At 42.1% G+C, this 26,758-nt stretch overlaps 1 protein-coding gene and 1 long non-coding RNA gene across 2 annotated transcripts in view; one reads left to right on the forward strand and one right to left on the reverse strand.

Moving 5' to 3' along the window:
• The window catches only part of katnal1 (katanin p60 subunit A-like 1), a 42,236-nt gene extending 38,460 nt beyond the window's left edge, over positions 1–3,776 (reverse strand). Inside the window, exon 1 of the mRNA XM_063052895.1 lies at positions 3,615–3,776. The gene's annotated coding sequence lies outside the window, so the exon portion shown is untranslated. The remainder of the gene's footprint in view (positions 1–3,614) is intronic.
• A 16,822-nt stretch (positions 3,777–20,598) lies between these two features.
• The window catches only part of LOC134349650 (uncharacterized), a 30,397-nt gene continuing 24,237 nt past the window's right edge, over positions 20,599–26,758 (forward strand). The window contains exons 1-2 of the long non-coding RNA XR_010018736.1: positions 20,599–20,812; positions 21,135–21,272. This is a non-coding gene — a long non-coding RNA (uncharacterized LOC134349650). The remainder of the gene's footprint in view (positions 20,813–21,134; positions 21,273–26,758) is intronic.

Here is a 26,758-nt window from a genome sequence, read left to right on the forward strand (position 1 = left end):
CCAGAGCCAGCTGAGCCCAGGACTCGTGTAAGGCAGGGTCGTCACCCCCTGTATTAGTGACATATGGAGCCACTACCCACTACCTTAACTAAAAGATAAAGGATGGGAAAAAAATGGAGTGGGAAGCAAGCTAACCAGGTTCATAAAAAAAGTGTTAAATATCCCTCCAGACTTTTTTTTAAAGTTAGCAAATTGAGCTTTGTGCTTTAGAAAGCTGTTGAAATTAAGTAGAGCAAGTTGTGAAGAGAAAAAAAAGGAATCTGCAATAGATATAGATAGGTTAAGTGAATGGAATGTGTGAAAATGTAAAACTGTCTAGTTTGGTAGCAAACATTTAAACAATCCTATTATCTAAATGGTGAGAGTTCAAGGTGCAGAGAGATTGGGTGTCATCGAGCATGATTTATAGTAGTATGCAGGGTCAGCAAATAATGAAAAAGTCAACTGAATGTTCTTTTTTGTTGATGGAGAAATTGCAAAAAACATTAGACATTCAGAGTGTTGTTGTACAGTTCAGTCCATAAGACATAGGAGCAGAATTAGGCCATTTAACCCATTGAGTCTTCTCCACCTTTCCATCATGGCTGATTCAGTATCACTCTCAACCCCATTCTCCTGCCTTCCCCCCATAACCTTTCAGACCCTGACTAATCAAGAACCCATCAACCTCTGCTTTAAATGTTCCCAATGACCTAGCATCCACAGCCTTCTGTGCCAATGAATTCCACAGATTCGTTACTCTCTGGCTAAAGAAATTCCTCATCGGCTCTAAGGGATTCTGAAGCTGTGACGTCTGGTCCCCTCTATAGGAAACATCCTCTCCACGTTCACTCATCTAGGCCTTTCAGGTCTCCTATCTAGGTCCAGCTAGACATTTATCTAGCTCTTAGCTCCATCCCTCCCCCTCCTGTCTTCTCTTATCATTTCGGATCTCCCCCTCCCCCTTTCAAATCTTTTACTATCTCTTCTTTCAGTTAGTCCTGATGAAGGGTCTCGGCCCAAAACGTCGACTGTACCTCTTCCTATAGATGCTGCCTGGCCTGCTGCATTCACCAGCATTTTGTGTGTGTTGCTTGAATTTCCAGCATCTGCAGATTTCCTCGTGTTTGCATATCTAGTATCAACGTCCTTTATTCAAGAAAGGGTGTAAATGCATTGAAAGTAGTTCAAAGGTTTATTTGGCTAACACCTGGAAAAAGCAGGCTATCTAATGGCAAAAGGCTGCGCCAGCTCACCTTGTATGTTGTTTCAAAACGGGGCAGAGATGTGAACAGAATGTTTCATCAGGTGAGAGAATCTTGAATTAAGAGTCACTTTTGTAAAATACGGAGACACACATTAAACCAGACATCCCACCTCTCCTGGAAGTTTCGGGAGTCTCCCGCATATCGATAGGGGCTCCCTGACGCCCGGAAATTATATACAATATCCTGGAAATAGATTTTTTTTGAGAGGGAGTGCGAGCATCCAGATTTGTCTCTCTTTGTGCTAAGAGTGGTCCCCAGCCACCAGGCCACGAGAAAACATTATGATTTGGTGATATGAAACTATATGAGTCAGCTGCACCTTTCCTCATTCCCTGTCACGCCCACTGTTGAATTTTAATGCACGCAAGGTCATCAGTGACCCAAGACGTGCAAAGGAATGGGTCCATGACCCATTTGTGAATGTCCCCAGTGAATCAGCGCGAGAAAAAGATCAACTCCTCGAGCTTGCAAATGACGGTGGGCTGAAAAGTATGTTTGACATAACATCTCTGCCGGCATTCTGGATCAAAGTCAAGGCTGAATATCCAGAGATAGCCACGAAAGCACTGAAAACGTTGCTTCCATTTCCAACATATTTCTGCGAAGCAGAGTTCTGCAATGAATGCAACGAAAACTAAACTGCGGAATAGACTGGACATAAGGAACCCCCTTCAAGTATCGCTGTCTCCCATCACCTCTCGATAGGACCGTGTTGTAGCAGGAAAACAAGCCCAGGGCTCCCACTGATTCAGCGATATTGGTGTGTTGCAATGATTTTATATGTTCATACGAGGAAAATATGCTGATTGCGTCATCTCTGATCTGGGCTGACATTTACGTGCCGGGCAGCGCCTAATCAATTAGCTTGTTTATTTCGGCTTTTTTCTTAAAAGATGTGCCGGGTGCGTTCTGGCTACCGCTGCATTCTTCACAGCCTGGAGGTCTGGGACCACTGTTATAATTGACTTATCACTACATTCATGCGAGGAAAATATGCGCTGTGTGTTTAATATTAAATTCATTAGATAAACCTCTTTAGAAACAAAATTGAGTGTATTAGTGACTTATAGTTGACTTTTCACCTATATTCCAGTGCCCTTTAACACCCTCCCCCCCACCACCGGGGGTCGGCCGGTCCGCAAGAATATTGTCAATATTAAACCAGTCCACGGTGCAAAAAAAGGTTGAAGACCCCTGATTTAAACTAGGCGGCTAGCTGCCAAGGAGCTACGCTATTGATGTCCTACTTGATGAGGCCAAACTCCCAGTAGACTTGTTTAAAGTTGTAATAGAATAAACATGATAATATAAGTGCATATACCCAACTTGGTTTACAGATTAGACAAAATCACTAAACAAATTATTACATACAGCCTTGGAGCTCGGCGGGGGGGGGCGGGGGTGCTACCTCCCTGAAATGAGTTTTTGCAGGGTGGGATGTCCGTTAAACACAAATAACGTGTTTTCTCCTTAAAATGTCACGAGTCTTTGGAACCCTCCTCCTCAAGGGGCAGTAAAATCTTTGAATATTTCGATGGTCTAGGAGCGAAAGGATATCTAGGGTAAGCCGTCAGGAGTGATAATTTTACTAAATGGCAAAGTAGGTTTGAGGGGCTACGGCCTAGTCCTGCTCTTATTTTGCATGCTGGATGTAAAATCCACGAAGACGAACAAAGACAACTGCACAGAGTAACGTTACGGTACTGATTTGGAAAAATAACACTTAACATGTTCAGGCAGTTAGATTTGAAACAGTTCACTTTTAGCAGTTTACGAATTAAATTCACCTTTAGACAAAAGGAGCTGACTGGATATGCAAATGGTGTATTAATAATTAAAATACGAAATTAAGTTTAAACTGATTGCCGTGTGCCCAGAGAACGTGCAGAGATAACCGATTTTCGTGTCACACCATTATTCCCATATTACAATTATCACAAAGCTCTCATTGCACACACAATGGACACCGCCCTCCTCTCTGTAACCAGCTGGCGCTTCTCGTCTCCAAGACAACCATAACAACCCACAAAGGCCGCAAACGCCGAGAGGACGTGCGAAATCCTTAAACCTCGCTAGACTGTATTTCTAACTCCATTTTTCCTCACTTTGGCTGTTTTTGACTTGTAATTGTCAAATTATACAGATGACAATCAGTTATGATCTCCCGACGCACAATGGGATTTGTAGGCAATATTCACATCTGCCGCAGCCAGCACCGCATTCTGTCTACAACTCCCACAATTCTACGCGCCGGAACCGCTTCCACACTGCAGGGCGGCGATTAGGCCGCGCAGGGGAGATGCGGCTTGTTATTCACGCACGGTGTAGGGCAGCCGCCGGTTTTGCAGCGACCACAGCCTTACGTACCTGCCTTCCCCTCAGAGCCCACCGTTCGCCCTGCTTAAGCCGGAGGCAAGCAATGGGTTGGTGTCGGTGAGCTGTAGGAGTATACGCTGAGCCGCTTCCAGTCCGTTACCCTGTTACCCCGGCAGCGGACAACCAACAGAACTGGAGCTGAGGCACCGCGCATTCGACTCAAAACCGGCCAATCAGCACGACAGCTGTGCAGGGGCGCGGGAGGTGCTCAGCGAAAGGGAAGGGGAAGGTGGCAGGGTTGGTTAGGGCTCCAGCGTCTCTCACAAACTCCATTCCTATATATTAACACGTAAAAATACAGTCAACATGTTAGCTTTGCCACCCTCGTTACAGATTTTATACCTCGTCTTAGCTAAAACAAATTTATTCTCTCCTTCACCCTTAAGAAGCCACGGGAGCAATTTGAAAATATTTCCCTTAGCCTCCCGAAAACTGACTTGTATGAAGCCAGAACGGGCTGCATAATATGTCTTACAAAAATATCTGCTGCAAAAATAAAAGGTGTGAGTGCTTCGTTAGCCGACAATATCGCACACGGTGTCAAGATACAGACATTATCTCAAGAGGTCTCAGGATGGCCTTAAGCTGCTTACTCTATTCCTGTTCGTAAATCTTTTATAAGAGCTAGCGAGACCATCATTTATTGTCCTTCTATAACTTACTGAGACATCGGACAGTTGCCGCCCTAAACCAAAGCAATCCTGTATTGTTTTTAAACAGTGAATTCTAGGATTGCAAACAACAGGAATTCTGCAGATGCTGGAAATTTAAGCAACAGAAATCAAAGTTGCTGGTGAATGCAGCAGGCCAGGCAGCATCTCTAGGAAGAGGTACAGTCGACGTTTCAGGCCGAGACCCTTCGTCCTGACAAAGGGTCTCGGCCTGAAACGTTGACTGTACCTCTTCCTAGAGATGCTGCCTGGCTTGCTGCGTTCACCAGCAATTCTAGGATTGATTCACTTCAAAATGGTAAGTGATTGCATACGTACTTAAACATGTTATATTTCCACAATGCTTACAAAGGACCTGCCATCTGAACTTGTTGGATTAGCCCTGCTGCAAGGAACAGGGAATCCTTCATTCCAATAGAGATGAAGAGCTGTAAGGGATCTTGGTAAATTTAAGATCATAGAAAGGTATATAATAAAAATAGAGATATACTGCATCTATGTGCGCACATTGATATATAGGCTAAATATACACCATTACTGTATTAATCCCCTTTTTATTCTTCCTGTAGCCTTGTTAACTGCCCCCAGATTCAACCACAAACCTGCACATAGAGACAATATACTGTGTCCAGTTAGTCTATCAACCTGTTTGTCTTTGGCATCTGGGAGAAAGTAGAACACCTGGAGGAAACCCATGTGGTCTCAAGCAGAATGTGTGCACCCCACATAGAGATCACCTGAGGTAAGGATCAAAACCAAGTCTCTGGCACAGTGCGTCAATTTCTTTTTCATCAGGATTGTGAGTGGGGCTTGCTCCTCTCTAAGACTGGCATGTTCCTGTTGGGTGAAGGACAATGCTGGTTTAAAAAAAAAGAGGAATACATACACTAGTGTATAATCAATTGGGAACTGTTGTACTTATTAGAGAAGCTAGCAGGGCAAAGGATCAGGCAGGCAAGGTGAAAAAAAAATCCCAAGGGATTCTGTAGGTTCTTTAAAGAGTAAAGCAGTGGCTAGGGAGAAAATAGTATCATAGAGCCATAGAATACAGCAGCACAGAAATAGCCCTTCAGCCCACCTAGTCCATCCCAACTATCAATCTGCCTAGCCCCATCAACCTGCACCCCGGACCATGGCCCTCCATATCCTTCCCATTCATGTAACTATCCAAATTTCTCTTCTCTATCCAGTGGTTGAAATTGAACCTGCAAACACCACTTCTGCTGCCAATTCGTTCCACACTCTCAACATCCTCTGAGTGAAGTTCCCCCTCATGTTCCCTTAAGCATTTCATCCATGAACTCTAGTTATAGTCTCACCCAAACTCAATGGATTCAACGTACATTTAGTATCAGAGTATGTATGCAGTATACAAACCCTGAGATTTGTCTTCCAGCAGACAGCCACAAAACCATGGAACCTGTTTAAAGAAAACATCAAATACCCAATGTACAAAAAAAGAACAAATCATGCAAACAACAAAAAAAAGTGAATAGTTTAAAGATTACTAAACATAAAACTGTCCTTGATTTGGTCTAGGAATGTTCAGTTTAATTCAGTTCAATTCAATTTAGTGCTGCATTGTTTGTTGACTGTAGGCTGCAAACTAATCTGCCCCAATCAAAATCGGGCAAAATAGCATAAAAATAGAAGTAATCAGAAACCATAACAGCAGAGAGGGAGAGGGAAACCAGTCAAATGCAGGCAGATGACACTGAACACCCGCATGTCTTCTGCTTTTGTCCTTGTTGATTTCAATCTTGCTTGACATTTTAAAAGGGCTGCTTACATTTACCCCTTCTATACCCCTCATAATTTTGTATACCACTAACAGATCTCCCCTGATTCTCCTACACTCTAATGAATAAAGTCCAAACCTAAAAGTCCATAAGGCCAAGGAGCAGAATTAGGCCATTCGCCTGTCAGCACACACAAAATGTGCAGGGAGTGCAGCGTAGGTTCACGAGGTTAATTCCCGGGATGGCGGGACTGTCATATGTTGAAAGATCGGAGTGACTGGGGTTGTATACACTGGAATTTAGAAGGCTGACAGGGGATCTGATTGAAACATATAAGATTATTAAGGGATTGGACATGCTAGAGGCAGGAAGCATGTTCCCGATGTTGGGGGAGTCCAGAACCAGAGGCCACAGTTTAAGAATAAGGGGTAGACAATTTAGAAAGGAGCTGAGGAAAAACTTTTTCACACAGAGGGTTGTGGTTCTGTGGAATGCTCTGCCTCAGAAGGCAGTTGAGGCCAATTCTTTGGATTCTTTCAAGAAAGAGTTAGATAGAGCTGTTAAAGATAGCGGAGTGAAGGGATATGGGGAGAAGACAGGAAAAGGGTACTGATTGTGGATGATCAGCCATGATCACAGTGAATGGTGGTGCTGGCTCAAAAGGCTGAATGGCCTACTCCTGCACCTATTGTCTGTTGTCTCAAATGCTGGTGGAACGCAGCAGGCCAGCAGGTCAGGACGAAGGGTCTCGGCCCGAAACGTCGACTGTACTTCTTCCTATAGATGCTGCCTGGCCTGCTGCGTTCCACCAGCATTTTGTGTGTGTTGCTTGAATTTCCAGCATCTGCAGATTTTCTCGTATTCGCCTGACAAGTCTGCTCCGCCGTTTCCTCATGGCTGATCCATTTCCCTCCCAACCTCATTCTCTTGCCTTTTCTCCGTAACCTTTCATGCTTTCATGCCCTGACTAACCAATAACCTATCAACCTCTGTCTTTAATATGGTGAATGACCTGGCCTCCACAGCCGCCTGTGGCAACGAATTCCACAGGTTCACCGCCCTCTGGCTAAAAATTTCCTCCTCTATGTTCTAAATGGACATCCCTCTATTTTGAGGTTGTGCCCTCTGGTCCTAGACTCTCCCACCATAGAAAACGTCCTCTCCACATCCACTCTATCTAAGCCTTTCACCATTAGATATGTTTCAATGAGATCTCCCCCCCCCCTTATTCTTCTTAATGCCATTGAGTACAGGCCAGATCCATTAAATGCTCCTCATGTGGTAAGCCTTTCATTCCCAGAATTATTTTCATGAACCTCCTTTGAACTCTCTCCAATGTCAGCATATCCTTTCTTAGAAAAGGGCCCAAAACTGCTCACAAAACTCCAAATGAGGCCTCACCAGTGCTTTATAAAGCGTCAGTGTTACACCTTTGTTTTTATATTCTAATCCCCCTAAAACGAATGTGAGCATTGCATTTTCCTTCCTCTCCACAGACTTAACCTGCAAACTAACCTTCAGAGAATCCCCTTTGCTCCTCTGATTTTTGAATTTTCTCCCCATTATGAAAATAATCTACCTTTTATTTCTTCTACCAAAGTGCATGACCATACACTTCCCAAAAATGTTATCCATCAGCCACTTCTTTGCCCATTTTCCCAATCTGTCTAAGTCCTTCTTAGCCTCCCTGCTTCCTCAACACTAACTGCCCCTCCACCTATCTTTTTATTGTCTACAAACTTGGCCACAAAGCCATCAATTCCGTCATCTAAACCATTGACATCTAATGTGAAAAGAGGCTGTAAGTCAATGTGGAACGCCACTAGTCACCAGCAGCCAACCAGAATAGGCTGCCTTTATTCCCACTCTTTCCCTGCTGCCAGTCACCCAATTTTCTATCCATGCTGGTATCTTTCCTAAAATGCCATGGGTTCTTATCTTGCTACCAGCGTCATGTGTGGCACCTTGACAAAGGCCTTCTGAAAATCCAAGTATACAACATCCACCAATTCTCCTTTGTCTATCCTGCCTGATATTTCCTCTAACAGTTCAAATAGATTTGTCAGGCAGTATTTTCCTTGAAGGAAACCATGCTGACATTGGCCTATTTTATTATGTGCTTCTCAGTACCACAAAACTACATCCTTAACAATCGACTTCAACATCTTCCCAAGCACTGAGATCAAACTAATGGGCCTATAATTTTTTTTTTCCTCTACCTCTCTCCATTCTTGACAAGTGGAGTGTGATTTGCAATTTTCCAATCCTCCAGAACCATGCCACAATCTAGTGATCCTTGAAACATCATTACTAATGCCTCCGGAATCTCTTTGCCACCTATTTCAGAACCCTGGGGTGTACACCATCTTGTCCAGGTGACTTATCTACCTTCAGACCTTTTAAATTCCAAGTACAGTTGGCCCTCTGTATCCGCGGGTTCCGCATCTGCGGATTCAACCAACTGCGGATCGAAAATATTCAGAAAAAAATTACAGGAAGTTCCAAAAAGCAAAACTTAAATTTGCCGCGTGCCGAGCACTACGCTTAATCCACACAAATGAAGTGATGTGTAGGCATACCCTGCTGTAGCCTCCCGCCATTTCACAGATCCTCAGTCTCTCTCCAGTACTCGTTGTTTGAGCATTGTTCGTTCGCTACATGTGTTGTGTGCACCCTTTGTTTCTGTGAAAAAATGGCTCCTAAAAAGCAATTAAGTGGTCAAAGCAATTCCTCAAAGGCTAAGAGGGAGTGTAAAGTGCTATCTCTCGCTGAGAAAATAAATATCTTAGATCTTTTGAAAAATAGCATGTCGCTTGCTGAAGTGGGCCGTAAGGTCGGTAAGAACGAATCAAGCGTTCGCACAATAAAGCAGAAAGAAGCTGAAATTCGTGGAAGTGTTAGTGCTACCCCTACAATGGCAAAAATGGTTTCTCTGGTTCATGATAAAGTGCTTGCAAAGACTGAGAAAGCATTAAGTGTGTGGCTAGAGGACATGTCACAGAAGCATATCCCTGTTGATGGCAAAATTATGCATGAAAAAGTACTTAGCCTCTGTGAGCAGTACTGTGAGGGGGTTGAGGAGAGCGAGAGGAAGGAGTTTAAGGCGAGTAAGGAATGGCTGGCTAGCTATGTAAAGCGCTCCAGCCTCAAGAACTTAAAGATCACAGGAGAATTGGTATTGGCTGATGCCGAGGCAGCATCAGTGTTCCCAGAGGAGCTCAAGAAACTCATAGAAAAGAAAGGCTACCTTCCAGAGTGGGTTTCTCTGACAGGATCGAGGATGATGTCGAGGAACCCTTACCAACGAGGAACTCGAAGATCTGCTGAAATCCTCTACAGAAGATGATGATGATGCAGAAGGTTTAGAGGAGGCAGAGCCATCAATTTGGACACTTGAAAAATTTGCAGCAGTTTTTCAACAGGCGCAAGTGTTAAAGGAAATGATCCTTGAGCACGACCCTTTGATGGAACATAGCCTCCGTGTCACCCAAGGAATAACAACATGCCTACAACCACTTAAAGATTTGTTTGATGATGCAAAGAAAAAGAAGAAACAGCTTCCTATAACCATGTTTCTAACTAAAGCATCTGCAATTGTGAGGCTCGTAATAGCAACTGAACTCACTTCTGCCCCCTGACACCCTCGAACTTCCAGCATACTGCGAGTATTTTGCACAGTGAAGATAGATGTAAAGTACATATTCAGCTCGTCCGCCATTTCCTTGTCCCCCATTGCTACCTGTTTTGCCTTTCTATCCTATTTGATATTTTTGCCTAGCTTACCTTCATATTTTGTCTTTTCTCTCCTTGTGTCATTGGTGCCAATAGGTAGCAAAACTTCTGGCTGCTCACCCTCCCTCTGGTAGTGATACAGTCCATGACCTTGATGCTGCCTTGCCTCATTTCTATAGACTCTGTGTCCGTCTCCCAAGTAAATACAGATGTAAAAAAAATCCTTTTAAGATCTTTTCCATCTCTTTCAGCTCAATACATTGAATACCACTCTGATCTTCCAGAGGACCAATTTTGTCCCCTGCTAAACTTTGGCTCTTAATATACCTGTAGAAGCCCTTAAAATTCACCTTCGCCTTGTCCACTAGAGCAATTTCAAGCCTTCTTTTAGCCGTTCTGATTCCCTTCCTAAGTGTTCTCTTGTATTTCTTAGACTGCTCAAGTACCACATTTGTGCCTTCCTGCCTATGCCTGCTAGGCACCTCCTTTTCTTCTTTACCAGTGCCTCGACATCTCTCAAAAACCAAGTCTCCATAAATGTGTTATCCTTGTCATTTATTCTGACAGGAACATACAATCTCTGTACTCTCAAAATTTCACCTTTGAAGGTCTCTCATCTACCAAACGCACCTTTGTCAGTAAACGACCTTTTCCAATCCATACTTGCCATCAAATTTAGCCTTTCTCTAAGTTAGAATCTCACCCTGAAGACTAGTCCTACCTTTCTCCAAAATTACATTGAAACTAATGCCATAATGATCACTAGATGGAAAGTGTTCCCCGACACAAACTTCTGTTACCTGCCTTGTCTCATTTCCTAATAGGAAATCACTCTCTCTAGCTGGGACTTCCATGTATTTAATTAAGGAAGCTTTCTTGAACCCTCTTGACAAACTCTATCCTTTCCAGCTTTTTTACAGTATGCAAGTCCCAGTCCTTAAGTGGAAAGTTAAAATCACCTACTTTTATTACCCAATGTTTCTTGCGACAGTCTGCAATCTCTACTTATTTGCTCCTCTAAATCCCACTGACTGTTGAGTGGTCTAAAATATAATCCCATTAATGTGGTCATCCCTTTTTCCTCGTTTCCACCCATATAGCCTCAGTATACGAGCTCTCCAGCCTGCCCTGTCTGAGCACTGCCGTAACATTTTTCTTGACTGATAATGCCACCCCTCCCATTCCATCACATTTAAAACAATGGATCCCTGGAGCACAGAGCTGCCAGTTCTCCGCTCCTGCAACCAGTAAAGAGCAACATGGTCATCTGTGTAAGGAACCAAAGGAAATTGATGAAATTTTTAATGAATGCTTCTCTTTTAAGTTTTCGCTTGGAGAAAATGTTGGAAACGGGGGAAATGAGCGGTTTTGTATTGGACCGCATATGAATTAGTAGGAGGAGTTGGAAGCTTTAGAGTGCATTAAGGTGGATAAGTTCTCAGGGCCTGACCTAATGCATTCGCGGACCTCGTGTGAAGCTAGAGAAAAAAATTGCAGAGGGCCTTGCAGAGATTTCAGCTTTGCTTCTGGCTACAAGTGAGATTCCAGAGGACTGGCTAGTGGCTAATGTAGTACCATTGTTTAAAACAGGTAGCAAAACAAGGAAAGAAACTACAGGCTAATGAGTTTGATGTTGGTGATGGGTAAATTGCTGGAGGAGGTGCTGACAGACAGTCACCATAGCTTTGTGCCTGGGAAGTTGTAGTTAACAAGTCGTGGAGCTGACCAAGATAATGACCCAGATTTCGGAGGTCAAGGGAGTGGAACTGGCCCAGTACGATGGCTTTTCCACTTTCAAAACTCTACCACACAGATTTCGTTGTCATTGGTGGATATAACCAACACACTGCTGTGTTCTTTTGATTGCCTGCAAATGAAGAGAATTGGCACAAACACCTAGTGCTGATAATGGACTGACTTGATACATTGCCTTTAATGATTGCATCATAAAATCTTCATTTTCATTGTAACATTCAAGATAATTGTCGCTACCTTCACATTCTTCATGATTCCTAACTTGTTGAAGTAATGAAATTGTTTCATTTTCACTCCTGGCTGTTTCTGGCATCTCTAAGCCTGAATGCTTGAAACCACAGTGAGCAAAACAATTCTAAATTGTACTGCTTATTTCTCGGCAACTATCAGTGACAGAAATCACTTCTTTTTGAACACAAGCACCAACACTATTTAAAAACTGTTCACTCTAAACGCAGGTGTTGTGTCTAACGGTCACACAAATTCACATGACTGACGATAGTCGAAAACTGTTCAGCAACAGTCTCTCTTCCAATTAAGTAGCATTGTGTCCCAAATAAACAGAGAGAACCCCGGCTACTTTCTCCATTGGATTTTGTTCTTTAAGAGTTGTCCCAAATAAGTGGCTGCCTGGATGGACCAATTTACTAGAATCCATTGTACTTGGAAGTGAGAGACTTAGAGGGCTATGGGCCAAATGTGGGCAGATGGAACGAGCTTGCTGAGCAACACAACGGGCAAACTTCCATGCTCTATGACTTTGACAGTGATGATATAACCTCACTACCGCTCTACAGCCGTGTAGGGCCTAGCCCTTTAAGATTGAGTGAATTAGTAGCCTGGGCTCAGATGTCTTGCACGTTGCTAAGGGAAGTTGGGATGGAGAATGTGGAAGTGTTTGCTATAATTTTTTAATCATAGATACATGGGAGTTTTCAGAGGCTTGAAGATTTTCAGGAAAGAATGTGACAGCATTCTGAGTAACTGCAGGCCAGGTACTTTAATATATGTGGTGGACATCATATTCAAATGAATAATCAATAAACAAAAAATTTGGCAACATTTGCAAAAACTTTAGTTAGGATGAGTCATCACTAACTTTTAAAGGTAGAACAAGTTTGACAATCATAATTTTTTTGATTATATTACAAAGATTGTTAATGAGAGACTGAAGTAGATGTTTTAGATTTTCAAAGAGTATTTGAAGAAGTATCATACCAAAGGCTGATTAGCAAAATAGGAATTATGCAATATGAAGTTTAGAATCATCTTGGATGAAGATTTGAATGAAGAATGGAAAACAGGGAGATGATTGATTTTCGGACTGAAAGATGTTGGTCTGTGTTCATGTTGTGATGAGAGACCTTGACAAGGATGATTAGCACCCAAATGCTGGAGTATCCGAGGCAAGGATCAAGGCACGGTATATAGTTAGAATGAGAACTGAGCACAAACAAAATGTTAGATGATACCTCTAATTGAATTTATAATTGTGCATTGAGTCTGTTCAGGTACTCTTTACATGCTGCATTCTTGATGCCAAAACATAATTGCCAATTAACAGGATGTTCTTGAACCCTTAAAGGGGCCGCACCAGCTATCCATACTCCAGAAAGTTAGAGCATCTTTCTTTATAAATCTTTTTATTGAATTAGTACACAAAGAGTAAAGCATATAGCAACCAATACATTGTTAGGATATAAATATAAAAGTAATATTAACACAAAAAAAATACAAACAACGTATGTTAATTATAGAATAACAAGGTAATATAATTGTGTACTAATATTTCATATATACCTAATAGAACAGAAAAAAAACCCAGAAAAAAACCTACCGTGCAACTAACCTAACAAAGCAAAGCAATGGGCTAACTAGGTATATACTAGACTTTGAACAATTAAACAATCGCGTCCTCAAACCCAACCTCCGCTAATAACAGATAAAATCCACGAAGGGAATGTATATATGGTCAGAGAGGAAAAAAGTAGTTACATTAAATGAAAATATTGAAAAAATGATCTCCAGGTCTGTTCAAATTTAACTGAAGTATCATAAAGATTACTTCTGATTTTTTCCAAATTTAAACACAGTATCGTTTGAGAGAACCAAAAAAAACATAGTTGGAGCATTAATCTCCTTCCAATGTTGTAGAATACATCTTTTCGCCATTAAAGTAAGAAATGCAATCATTCTACAAGCTGAGGGGGATAAATTACTAGAAGTTTTAGGAATCCAAAGATAGCAGTAATAGGATGGGGAGAAATATCACTATTCAAAATCTTGGAGATAATATTAAAAATGTCTTTCCAAAAAGTTTCCAGAGTAGGACAAGACCAAAACATGTGGGTCAGGGAAGCTATCTCCCCATGACATCTATCGCAAAGAGGGTTAATATGAGAGTAATAGCGAGCTAATTTATCTTTAGACATGTATGCTCTATGGATCACTTTAAATTGAATTAAGGAGTGTTTGGAACAGATAGAGGAAGTATTAACAGTTGTAAAGAAAGTTAGAGCACCTAAATCCCAGAAACCTGGCGCAGTTGGGTGCTTCTGATAACAGGACCCCCTCTCCTACAGTCGACTCCTGAAGGCCCTGGCTGCTCACACAGATGGTGATGGTATTCGTGGATGAGAACCAGATCCCAGGTATCTTTTTCAGGGATCCAGCACCTTTCCTTGGGTCCAAATCCTTCCCGGACAGCAAGGTTTCAAAGGTACAATTTAATGTCAGAGAAGTGTATACAATATACATCCTGAAATGTTTCCTCTTCACAATCATCCACGTAAACAGAGGAGTGCCCCCAAAGAATGAATAACAGTTAAATGTTAGAACCCCAAAGACCCCCCAGCTCGCCTCCCTCCCGCACATAAGCGGCAGCAAGCAATGATTCCCCCCTCCCCCTCTGGGAAAATAAAATCGGCACGCACCACCAAGCACTCAAGCGTGAGCAAAACAACAGCAAAGACACAAACTTGCAGTTTGTTATATCTCCATTTCACAACGAGAGGGGAGACATAACAAACAACTTTATGATTTATAATGTTAAAAGTCCATTGTGTCGCTTTTTCTGAGCTCTGTGCCCAAAGTTCTCGGGGCATACAGCCAGAGATCTTCCGTCTCCAACAACATACCGATCTGCAGAGGCACAGACCGTCTCCGGAGCCATGAAATCTCGGTCCTCCGAAGGCGAATGAAGCTCTTAGGCCGGCCGGCCGTGAAACCCCGAGACGGGGTACAGTTCCCGCAAAGAACCGTAGTCAGTGTGTAACTCCAGGTCAGGGTTTTCAAAAGAACCTTGAAAGGGAAAAATTGAGATATTAAAGATGGAGATAGAGCTGTTTCTGAAGATGCAAGCAAAGGAGTCTCCTAAGCCTCCATTAATTCAGGTACTGCTGAATTCCCCGAACAGTTCATGAGTCCAAAATTCTTGTCACTGTGAAGACCTGTTCCCCATTGATAAACCTGGTGGTGGTGGGGCTGACAGTGTTGCGGCAAAGGGACTGATGCAGACAGGTAATTCAGAGATGTGGAAGGGGGTTTGATCTTCAGGGTTTTGGGGAGCTGCAAAGGTTTAAGTTTACTTACTTGAGGACAAGGTTTACTTTCTTGAGGACCTTGAAGGCTCTGATGAACTTGGAAGCTAACTTTCCAGACTCCACCCGGAGAGACAAATCATGAGTAGATAGCCAGACCTGTTGCCTAGGCTGCAAGGCGGGTCCCCCTCTGCTGATTCGATTAAGTTTGGTTTCTACCTTCTGGGTAGAGGCCAGCAAAATCTCTCCTGCCCTGGACCATTTCTGTTTGTAGCATTGGATGAGATCTTTGGCTGCAAGAACCTCAACCTCAGCCTCCTATTCTGGGGAGAGTGGCAGAGTATACCCAGACTGGCACTTGAATGGTTATATCCCATGCACTGAATGCTGTAAGGTGTTGTGGGCGACCTCAAATAGCCGCACCACTTGTCAAGTCTTTCTGAGGCTAGGCATCGTAAGGTTTGTTCCAAATTTTGGTTGACCCTCTCCATCTAGCCATTGGACTGTGGGTGGAACCCAGAGGAAAGACTCTCAGTCGGCCCAATCAGTTTACAGAATGCCCTCCAGAAACACGATGCGAATTGGGGACCACGATCTGTGACAATGTCAACTGGGAATACGTGGATCCTGAAGACCAGGTCAAGGACAATTCTGGCTGGCTCCACCACAGTTGGTAACTTGTTCAAGGCAATGAATCTGCAAGCCTCTGAAAACTGGTTGATAACTACCATGACGATAGTTTTCCCCTTGGATTGTGGAAGACCCATGACAAAGTCCATGGAGACATGCGCCCATGGTCTTTCTGGAACTGGTTGGGTATGGAGCTCCTTGTTCTGGGCGCATACTTTGCCTAGCTGCACTTTTTGCTGAACCCCTTTTGCCTTTCTGGGCCAACAATACTTTCCCTTGATGAACAGGAGGGTCCTGGCAATCCCTGGGTGAGCAGCCATTCTTGATGAATGTCCCCATTGGAGTACCTGAGACTGGATGGAACTCGGAACGAACAGCCCGCCTGGAGGACCGTACTTAGGAATCTCCCCTTGTGCTGGTGCCTTGCGAACAAGAACATTGATTCTCCACTTTGGCTTGGGGCAAATTGGTCATAGGCTGTTCCTGTTGTTCAGGTTTGTCAAACTGACAGGACAAGGCATCTGGTTTCCGTTTCTTTTACCTCAGTCATAGTTCAGGATGAAATTACAGCAGTTAAAGAAAATAGACCACGTGGCCTGCCTGGCATTCAGTCTCCTGGCCTCCTGAATATAAGCCAGATTCTTGTGGTCTGTCCAAGCAATAAAAGGGTTCTTGGCCCCCTCAAGCTAGTGGCGCCATTCTTCCGAAGTCAATTCAACTGCCAGTAGCTCCCGTTTCCTGATGTCATAGATTCTGTCTGTTGGGGATAGCCGTCCGGAGAAGAATGCAAACAGGTGCAGTTTACCACCCAAAGATGACTGTTGAGACAACACTGCACCCACTCTGATGTTTGAGGCATCCACCTCCACGATGAAGGGAAGATAGATAGATAGGTAGATATACTTTATTAATCCCGAGGGAAATTTGGTTTCGTTACAGCCACACCAACCAAGAGTAGAGCGTAAATATAGCAATACAGCCAAGAGTATTGCTATATTTACGCTCTACTCTTGGTTGGCGCGGCTGTAACGAAACCAAATTTCCCTCGGGATTAATAAAGTATATCTATCTATCTATTGGAACAGCTGTACCAGGCTGTATGCACGACCATGCACGAAGGTTGAGACAGGTGAAACCAAGATGGGAGCTGATATAAACTGCTATTTGAGCTCTATAAAACAGCCTCCGCTTCAGTAGTCCAGACAAAATCCAGACATGGATTTCTTAGTTAGAGCCGTCAGCAGAGCTGCCACGAAGCTGAAGTTCCTGATGAACTTCCGGTAAAAGTCCATGAATAGTTAGACTTGACACTGGATGGTTGTGGCCAATCTCTAACTGCCTGAGACTTCGTAGGGTCCATCTTGAGATTGCCATTGGAGATGATGAAACCCAAAAATGAAATGGTTGTCATGTGAAATTCAGACTTCTTCAGCCTAACGTAAAGTCCATGGTCTAGAAGCCGCTTTAAAATATCCCTGACATGAGAAACGTGCTCCTTCATGGACTTCGAGAAAATTAGAATATCATCTAAGTGGACGAAGGCGAGAGAGAGCACATTGTTTATAAAGGCTGGAGTATTCACAAGGCTGAAGGGCATAACCAGGTACTCATAGTGCCCCCTTAGTGTATTGAATGCAGTCTTCCACTCATTGCCTTCCTTTATACAAACCAAATTGTACGCACCCGGTAGCTCTAGCTTAGTGAATATTCTTGCCCCTTGAAGAATCTCGGGCAGTATTCATGAGTGGAAGATGGTGGCAATTCTTGACTGTTATGCGGTTTAATCCTCTATAATCAATTCAGGGTTGCAGGTTCCCATCCTACTTTTGTACGAAGAAGAAGCCTGCACAGGCTGGTGAGGTGGAGGGCCGAATTAATTCCATAGCAGGAGCCTCCTTATACACTCTTCCATTGCGCTTCTCTCTGGGCCTGAGAGTGCATATAATCAACCCCTTAGAGAAAAGGCAATACAGACAAAGGTTACAGTTTTAATGTCAGCAGGAATAAAACCACCTGCTGCTGCTGCTGTATAGGTAGATTTTTGAAGAAAGACAGAAGTATTATAGGTTGAATTCATATGAGGCAAAAAAGGGAGATTTTGCTGAACTTTAAAGCATTGATTAGGAGGATAAGCATTACGTAAGCTAAAGCACTGATCCAGTTCTAGTCACCACATGTCAGGAAAGATGTCATACTTCTTGAGAAACTGACAAAGAGATTTACCAGAATGGGTTGTAGGGATGAAGGAATTTAGCTGCAAGATTAGGTCAGAGAGGCTAGGATTGGTCATCTTAGAGCAAAACAGTTTGAGGGGAGATTTGAAGGAGATAATCAAGATTCTGACAGGTTTATGTGTAGGCAGAGAATGCTGTCCCTCGCAATATAAAAACAAAGGGACACATAGTTTAGTTTTCCAGCAAAAAGTATTAGTATGGGAAATATATTTGTTTTACTCAGGGAATATTGTTGATCTGAAACTATGAGGATGGAAGCAGAGATGATAATCAATTTCAAAAGGCCCTTGAGGGAAGTGAACCTACAAGTCTAGAGGGAAAGTGCAAAGGAATTGGATTTGTGAGATTGCTTTCTGTAGAACCACTATGGACTCGATGGGCTGAATGGCCCCTTTCTGCATCACAATCACTCTGAGACTAAGCAGTAAGTTTGAACCTACTACATGAGTCATTTGTGTGTTGCTGGCAATTTGTCCCCGGCAGCAAGATGTGGCCTAAATAATACATATATCAATTTTGACCCAGTGAAAAGAGGAACAGGCATCTATTTCCAGGTTAGGATGGTGCATGAGTTGGAGTGGATCCTGCAGGAGATGGTGTTGCATGCATCTGTTGCCCATTTCCTCCTTGATGGAAGAGGTTTTAAATGTGTAGTTTTTGTTAATAGCATCAGTGCATCACTTGTGTGGATGTTGTCAATAGCTGCTACAGTGCAACAGGGTGAAGGGGAAGTTTACAGCGGTGAATGGAGTGCCATTCAAATGGGCACATGGTTTTGTTCTGGACAATGTTGAACTTCTTGAATGTCGCTGAAGCCACATTTATCCAGACATGTGGAGAATCTTCCATCACATCTCTGACTTGTGCCTTGAAAGACTGTGCAGAGACAGAAGGTGAAGATATCCAACTTGTAACCTGGTGTTTTCCCTTTATTTCTCACAGCCTCTTTCCTTTTCCTAGTTTATTTTCCTTCTCAAGTTCCTACCCTAAACCTTTGACACCTCTTGATCTTGCTATTCTGTTTCCGTATTGTGTGTCTTTTAAGTAAGACTTTAATCTTACTCTGTGACTCTCTATTTTTCAAAGATCCTTGAATTGTATGATGGTAATGCTTCTGCTTAATGGTCCAGTTGAACCTCTTTGCAGGATGTTGATTACTTCCTTCTGCACACCCACCCAATCCTTCATCTACACCTTTGCCAAACTTCATGCCTAGCAAACCCTTGTGAAGTAATCCTTCTCCTCACTTTCTCGTCCAACTCACCCTTCCTAATGACTCTTACATTTCCAATGCTTCAGGTTAAGTAGCAGAAAGTTAAAAGGCAGAGGAAAATATCAGTAAAGGAATACTAAACCACAGAGTTGTTAGTTCATTTTGGGGTTTAGCATTTAGTTGAGTGTGTCTTTATGTGGGGGATAGTGTTCCAGGTACATAAAATTGTAAAGATATTTGTATCTCTGCATTATATATGGTGACATATATGTATTTTGATAATAAATTTATTTTAAACTATGAATTTGAATTTTAATTTTAATTGTCTTTCAATGATACATAAATCCTCATGAATACAGAAGAACAGTGATACTCTGTACAAATCACATACCAACAGTCACACACAGCACAAGACACATATAGCACGTATAAGATATCAGTAAAATACAGTCACATAACAAATACAGTCTAAGGCCCTGAGTCCATGAATGTTGCTGCATTCAAACACAATACAGCTTCTTCTGCCGAGCAAAAGCTGGCCAACTCCAGCTTGCGTGCTGTGCGACACCGTCTCCAGTGAAGCACACCTGCTCCAAAGGTTTTCTCCTGGGTGGCTGTGAACAGGTGACACTGCAGCGTGAGGCCTATTCCTCACTGTGACTGAGGCTACGCAGCTCCCCTGCCGTCTGCTAATTAGTCAGTGAATTGGACTTCCAGCAGTCTACATTAACAATATCCAGCAAGGTCTTACCATCACAAGAAAAGCAACTAAAATGATTACTCATCGTTAGACTGCACACCAACTCCTCCGACGCCTCTCAGGCACAGGCAGCAGCACAATCCACACCAACTCTAGCTCTTTCAGTTGCTCCAAAAAGCAACTCACTGATGGGATAGACCTGCAGTACTTTAAGTTCTTAATATCTGGCAGGACCTTGTGAAAAATACGTTTAAAAAAAAGACAATAACACCTTTGGTTGACTCGGTAGAAGCCACTGCGATCAAATGTGTCGCATCTTACGGGAAGTGTCAAACTTCTTATTCAAATTACTTGGGCTTCCATTTCATGCATCAACAGTTTATGCTGGCAAATGATTATGTGCAGCATAATTTGAACAGGATATACAAAACTTCCAGTCTGATTCAGTCCATTGCACTGAAATGTGAAGAATATTTGTACAAACTGGGATTTCTGTCCTCAAATGCCAAACATGAAAAAACATTCTAACTTATATGAATATAATTAATACATGCAATAAAACCAATAATTGTCCAGTAGCTTTCGTGCTGAAGCTATCAATTAATTTACAGTGTCGTATCTGACATGTTTCAACTTTAATTGTGGACTGCAGTAAGTTTGTCGAACTCCATGTGCCACTAGGGGGAGTCGTAAAGCAAATATTGCACAAGACAGCAATAGAGTGGCCACTCAGCTTGATGCCGAGCAGGTCAGTGAATTTGATAGATCTGTCTCAAATGTCTTTGACTGCAGTGTGTGATTTAGATGTACATTGAAACATTTTTTTAAAAAATCTAAAATTTTAAAAATGGGTTTGGAAACAGCTGACATGTCAGTTAAGGTTCTCACTTGAAGCCCTAAAGTCAGACCTGAAAATTCTAGGCCTTTGATCAAAATAGCAGGATAAGCCTGCACAGAATTTCTGCTACCTCAAAAGGTAGGTTTAAGTGAAGTTCCTCACTTTAGGTTTAAATAGTGGGCATCTTTGATATTCCAGATCCACAATACGGAGGAAGGATGTCTATTGTTAAGTACTCAGGAAGAGCGACAACAGGCGACAAGTATAAGTATATTGACAGATAACACATTGTCATTTTTGGTCTGGAAATAGAATATTAAAAATGGGCCATGAAACCTGAAGTGTTAGAGATACCAGAGAATGTAAACATTTAACAGAATATCAGCAATAGCTAGTTTACATGTTAAATAACTGAGTGAATCAGGTGGTATTATTGACAATGATAATTTTGTTTTTTTAGGAAGAATAGTAAGCAACAAGATGAGGACCACTGGGATCACTACTGAGAGATGGTCCCATCATAGCTGACCCTGTCTGCAGTTATCATTGTCTCATGGTTTCTCCCAATCATATTTCTCTTCAGACCACCCCATTCTCTGTAAGTTTATTTTTCTAAATTCTCCTGATTTTCATGATAGGCCTTCACCTTCAAATATTAACTGTTTCTTGCTCCGTAGTTGCTGTCTGATCTATTGAATGTTTCCAGCATTTTCTAATTTATTTTGTTCATGTTATTGCTAAAGTGCTCCAAGTTCAGAAAATAATTTTTACACAGAATGGACCATTTCCAAAAAAGGAATGATTGAGCTCAACAGAGGCCTTAGATCAATTGGATAGTATTTTGTATTTAAATTGTCGGAAATAACGAATGGTAGAGGTGCTTGCACACAGCAAAATAGCACTAGGTTTTACTATTGTCTCTGTATTAGAAAACAAGGATGAAGGGATTGTCTTTTCAAAAAAGATTAAGTCAGGGCCTACACTCATGGGAATTTAAAAGGATGAGAGGTGAACTTATAAACACGTAGAAAACTCATGCAGGCTTAAAAGAGCAGATGTTGAGAGGACATTAAGTAAGAACTGGAATTAGATTGTAAATAAGGTGGGGGGGCAGAAACCTGATTGGATGAGGAGTAACCAATCAGGAGGGACGAACTACAGGGGTATAAATACCACCGGACTGGACATGCCGAGGCATCAACCCTGATGAAGGTGGCAAAGTTTGTTAATGAAATGCTGGTTGTAATCAATACCTGTACCTGGCTGGAAAGCCAAGATGAGTTTATTTGACCTAACATTTGTCCTCATAGGGGAAGCTAGACCAGGAGAGCAAAGTTTTAGAGTGATAGATCATGCATTAATTTAATTTAATTTTATTTTATTTCATTTTAGAGATACAGCACAATAACAGGCCCTTCCAACCCAATGAGCCCACACTGCGCAATTACACCCTTGTGCCAATTAACCTACTAAGCTGTACATCTTTGGAATGTGAGAGGAAACTGGAGCACCTGGAGGAAACCCACTTGGTTACAGGGAGAGCGTACAATCTCCTTACAGATAACAGTGGGAATTGAACCTAGGTCACTATCACTGGTGCTAAAATAGCATTGTGCTAACCACTTTGCTACCACAGCAGCCAAAGCTTCGATCCCATACTAGGAGTCAAACCCAAGGCATGGCTGGGTGAATATCAGGTATCCTAACTACAAGGCCATACAGGAGATTTGCTAGATCTTCATATAAATGAAGAGTAATTTCTTCTTTCAGATAGCTGAAAGCCTCCAGAATTCTGTATTACAGAGATCTATGACAGCTGAATCTATTCAAGCTATTAAAGGAGTTAAAGAGGAGGGGAAAGGCCTGTAAATTGGAGCTGAGGGCAAGGTCAGATCAGCCCTGCTCTTATTGAATGTCTGAGTAAACATGAGAGGCCAAATCATCTACTCTTGTCCTAACTTCTTGAAGATTAATGAAGCAGAAGAGACATTTTAATGATTTCCAGGCCATGTGTTAGATTGATCTGTAATCAATGCAGCCCAGATCTCATGCTCAGTGGAATGTTAACCTTCTTGATCCTATTTCCTCTGAAGACAACAACATGTACCAAACTTCTTCTAATCTTCATCTTTGGAAGAGGTGCCCAAAATAACTCTGCGTTGGGAGTTGGTCTTCATCAGAGGAAGGCTGTGATCTGTCCATACAGCGTGAGCAGCCATCTCATTCTTGTAGTATTTGTTCCAAGTAACATATAGGAGAAGCATCAGATCTATTAAAACAATCTTCCGAAAATTATTGTTATGAAGGGTAAGTTACCTTGTGTTTACGAATTTAAATGTGTGCAGATGCAGGGAATCTGCAATAAAAACAAATGATCAGCATGTCAGGCAAAATGTGGAAAGAGGAACAGAATTAATGTTTCAAAATAGACAAGTAATAAGACAATACAATCTCCATTAAATATAAGCGGATGGTATCTGGACTTTGGGCCTGAAAAAATGCCAGCGTAGTTAGAGAGTATAAAGACCCGTTTCCCAGAGCTGAGTGAGTCTGGATGGGAGGAAAGGCATATTATTCTTCTCTGGGCTAGCTCTGCTATAGCAACCCCTGTGGCAAGTGTTAACTTCCCCACTAGAATTGACAAGGGGTCAGAGTTATTGTATGGAAGGAAAGTTCTTACTCTGCACCCAGACGAAATAAAACAACACCAAAGCAGAATTATATTGAAGTTGGAAATCTTGACAGGTGACCCCACATTATGGGGAGAATGTCTCTAGAAAATGGTCCATATCATGATTTCCCATAAAACAAAGCTGTGTCAATTGTGCGTGCATTAAGAAACGCAAGTTGTAAAATTGCCTTTTTAAAAATAAATTCTGTGGGAACAACTATTATTTTGTAATTCAGACTTTTGTGATAATGACTATAAGAAATCTGTAAGTACAAATTTCTGTTACATGAATGGTTGTAGCGTGGGATTAGTAATAAGCAACCTAGAAGTCTGAAATTTTGCTTGCGAATCACATTTAGCATAACTTGGATATTCTAAAACCCATAGGAGGCTCACTAGAGCCCACGGGAGAACAAATTTTAATGTTCCTATTGAAAAGTGGTGGGAACCTGACAGAATGGACATTGATTTCTCCAACCTCTGGTAATTTCTTCCCCTCCCGCTTTTCTATTTCCCATTCAGGTCCCCCTCTTACCCCTTCTCTTCTAACCTGCCTATTTACCCCACTCTGGTGCCTCTCCTCCTTCCCTTTCTCCCACGTTCCACTCTCCTCTCCTATTAGATTCCTCCTTCTTTAGCCCTTTATCCTGACCATCTATCACCTCCGTGGTTCTAAATTTATATCCCACCCTGACCCACCTATCTTCCCCCTCAACTGGCTTCACTTATCACCTTCCCCCCCCCCCATTCATATTCTGACTTCTTTCCTCCTTTCTTTCCAGTCCAGATGAAGAGTTTTGGCCCGAAATTTCAACATTTTATTCCTCTCCATCGATGCTACTTGACCTGCAGAGTTGCTCTAGCATTTTGTGTATGTTATTCGGGATTTCCTGCATCTGCAGAATAGTTTGTGTTTATGTAAATTAATGGGATTGTTTTCAGATCTATTTTTGAAATGCTAAATACTTGAGTGGACCTCAGAATTATTTAGGTTCTCTAAACCGCCAAGGAAATCGAAATATTTATGCACCAAGTTTCTATTGGAGACTAACTATGATTTTAAACCAATTAGACGAATGTGTCCAAGAGAAAGAGCCAAGATTAGGGAAATATCAAAGAAATACCTGACATACTGGTGCAAAGACTATTTACATTAATGAAAAAATCATGCTTTTTGGATGCTTCTTGTGGAATGGAAGGTATTTCCATCTAGTCCATCACAGGAAAGGCTCTCCCCACTGTTGAGTGCTACCACAAGAAAGCAGCATCCATCAGCAAGGACCCCCACCATCCAGGCCATGCTCGCTTCTCGCTGCTGCCATCAGGAACAAGGTACAGGACCCTTAGGTCCCACAGAATCAGGTTCAGGAACAGTTATTACCCTTTAACCATCAGGCTCCTGAACCAATGTGGATAACCTCACTCACCTCAACGCTAAACTGATTCTGCAGTCTATGGACTCACTTTTCAGGACTCTACATCTCATGTTCTAATTATTGTTTATTTATTTGTGATTTTTTTTTATTTGCACAGTTTGTCCGCTTCTGCACTTCGGCTGTTTGTAGCTTTTCATTGATCCTATTGTATTTCTTTGTTCTACTATGAATATCTGCAAGAAAGTAAATCTTGGTAGTGTATGACGACATATACATACTTTGATAATAAATTCACACTGAACTTTTCAACTTTGAAAACTTCTGTTTATACCACTGTAGATTAATCTACAGTGGTATGCAAAAGTTTGGGCACCCTGGTCAAAATTTCTGTTACTGTGAATAGCTAAGTGAGTAAAAGATGAACTGATTTCAAAATGGCATGAAGTTAAAGATGACACATTTCTTTAATATCTTAAGCAAGAAAACTTTTTTATTTCCATCTTTTACAGTTTCAAAATAACAAAAAAAGGAAAAGGGCCCAAAGCAAAAGTTTGGGCACCCTTCATGGCAGTACTTAGTAACACCCCCTTTGGCAAGTATCACAGTTTGTAAACGCTTTCTGTAGCCAGCTAAGAGTCTTTCAATTCTTGTTTGGGGGATTTTCACCCATTCTTCCTTGCAAATGGCTTCTAGTTCTGTGAGATTCTTGGGCCGTCTTGCATATACTGCTCTTTTGAGGTCTATCCACAGATTCTCGATGATGTTTATGTCAGGGGACTGTGAGGGCCATGGCAAAACTTTCAACTTGCGCCTCTTGAGGTAGTCCATTGTGGATTTTGAGGTGTGTTTAGGATCATTATCCTATTGTAGAAGCCATCCTCTTTTCATCTTCAGCTTTTTTACAGATGGTGCGATGTTTGCTTCGGTAATTTGCTGGTATTTAATTGAATTCATTCTTCCCTCTACCAGTAAATGTTCCCTGTGCCACTGGCTGCAACACAAGCCCAAAGCATGATTGATCCACCCCCGTGCTTATCAGTTGGAGAGGGGTTCTTTTTATGAAATTCTGCACCCTTTTTTCTCCAAACATACCTTTGCTCATTGCGGCCAATAAGTTCTATTCAAAAGGTTCAAAGGAACATCTAAACAAGCCTGATGCATTTTGGAAACAAGTCCTGTGGACTGATGAAGTTAAAATAGAACTTTTTTTTACTCTCTCGGGGGCGCTAAATGGAGTAGGTTGCATCTGGGCTTTGCTCTGGTCATTTTAAATTTACTTACCATCCTTTTACTATCTTTATCAAAGTGTTTATAACACTTGTAAGGGTTTTTTTCTTTTATGTTACTGCATAGTCTAATTAAAATGACTTCTTTGTTATGTTAACTGGTGAGAAAGTCCTCCCGCTAGCAGTTTGTTTGGATTATGTTACCGATAAGAGGATGAACAAACCAATTGGGATAGATGTTATTCTTTCTGTGTGTCTGTAAGTTAGTGTGATGCGCAGATTTTTGTGCAAAAGGCGGGAGAGAGAGACAGAAGATGGACCAGGTGCTGTGAGTCTGCTAACGAGGTCGGACCCCGAGCAGGAGTCCAAGGTCCAGGGTGTTCGGCGAGGAGAGGAGACGGAGACGGACTCATGTGGAGCATCTGGTCAACCACCATTGTTGGTCCCAGGCAGCAGGTCAAGGTGGTCCAAGGGGATCGCAGGGTGAAGAAGGAGGGTCCCGAGTTCCAACTGTTTGTGCACGAAGAGATTGAACTTTGATAAATGTGGCACCTTTTATTTTCGTTTTATATTTTATTCTCTATTGATTATATAGTTCCAGTAATATCTATAAACTGTAAATCATTTAATTGTATCTGGTGTATTGTCTGTTATTTGGGCGGGGTGGGGTACATCACACAGCATCCACACAAACTATTACCCAGTTTGGCGGGGCTGAGGGCTGTTTCCCTAGGCGACAGCGAGCTGAGCGACCCGGAGGCTTGCCGGGGGGGGCTACACACTTTTATATGTTTGAATTCTGAATCTTAAT

Source organism: Mobula hypostoma, chromosome 7 (genome assembly GCF_963921235.1).
Source record: "Mobula hypostoma chromosome 7, sMobHyp1.1, whole genome shotgun sequence".
Classification (NCBI taxonomy): domain Eukaryota; kingdom Metazoa; phylum Chordata; class Chondrichthyes; order Myliobatiformes; family Myliobatidae; genus Mobula; species Mobula hypostoma.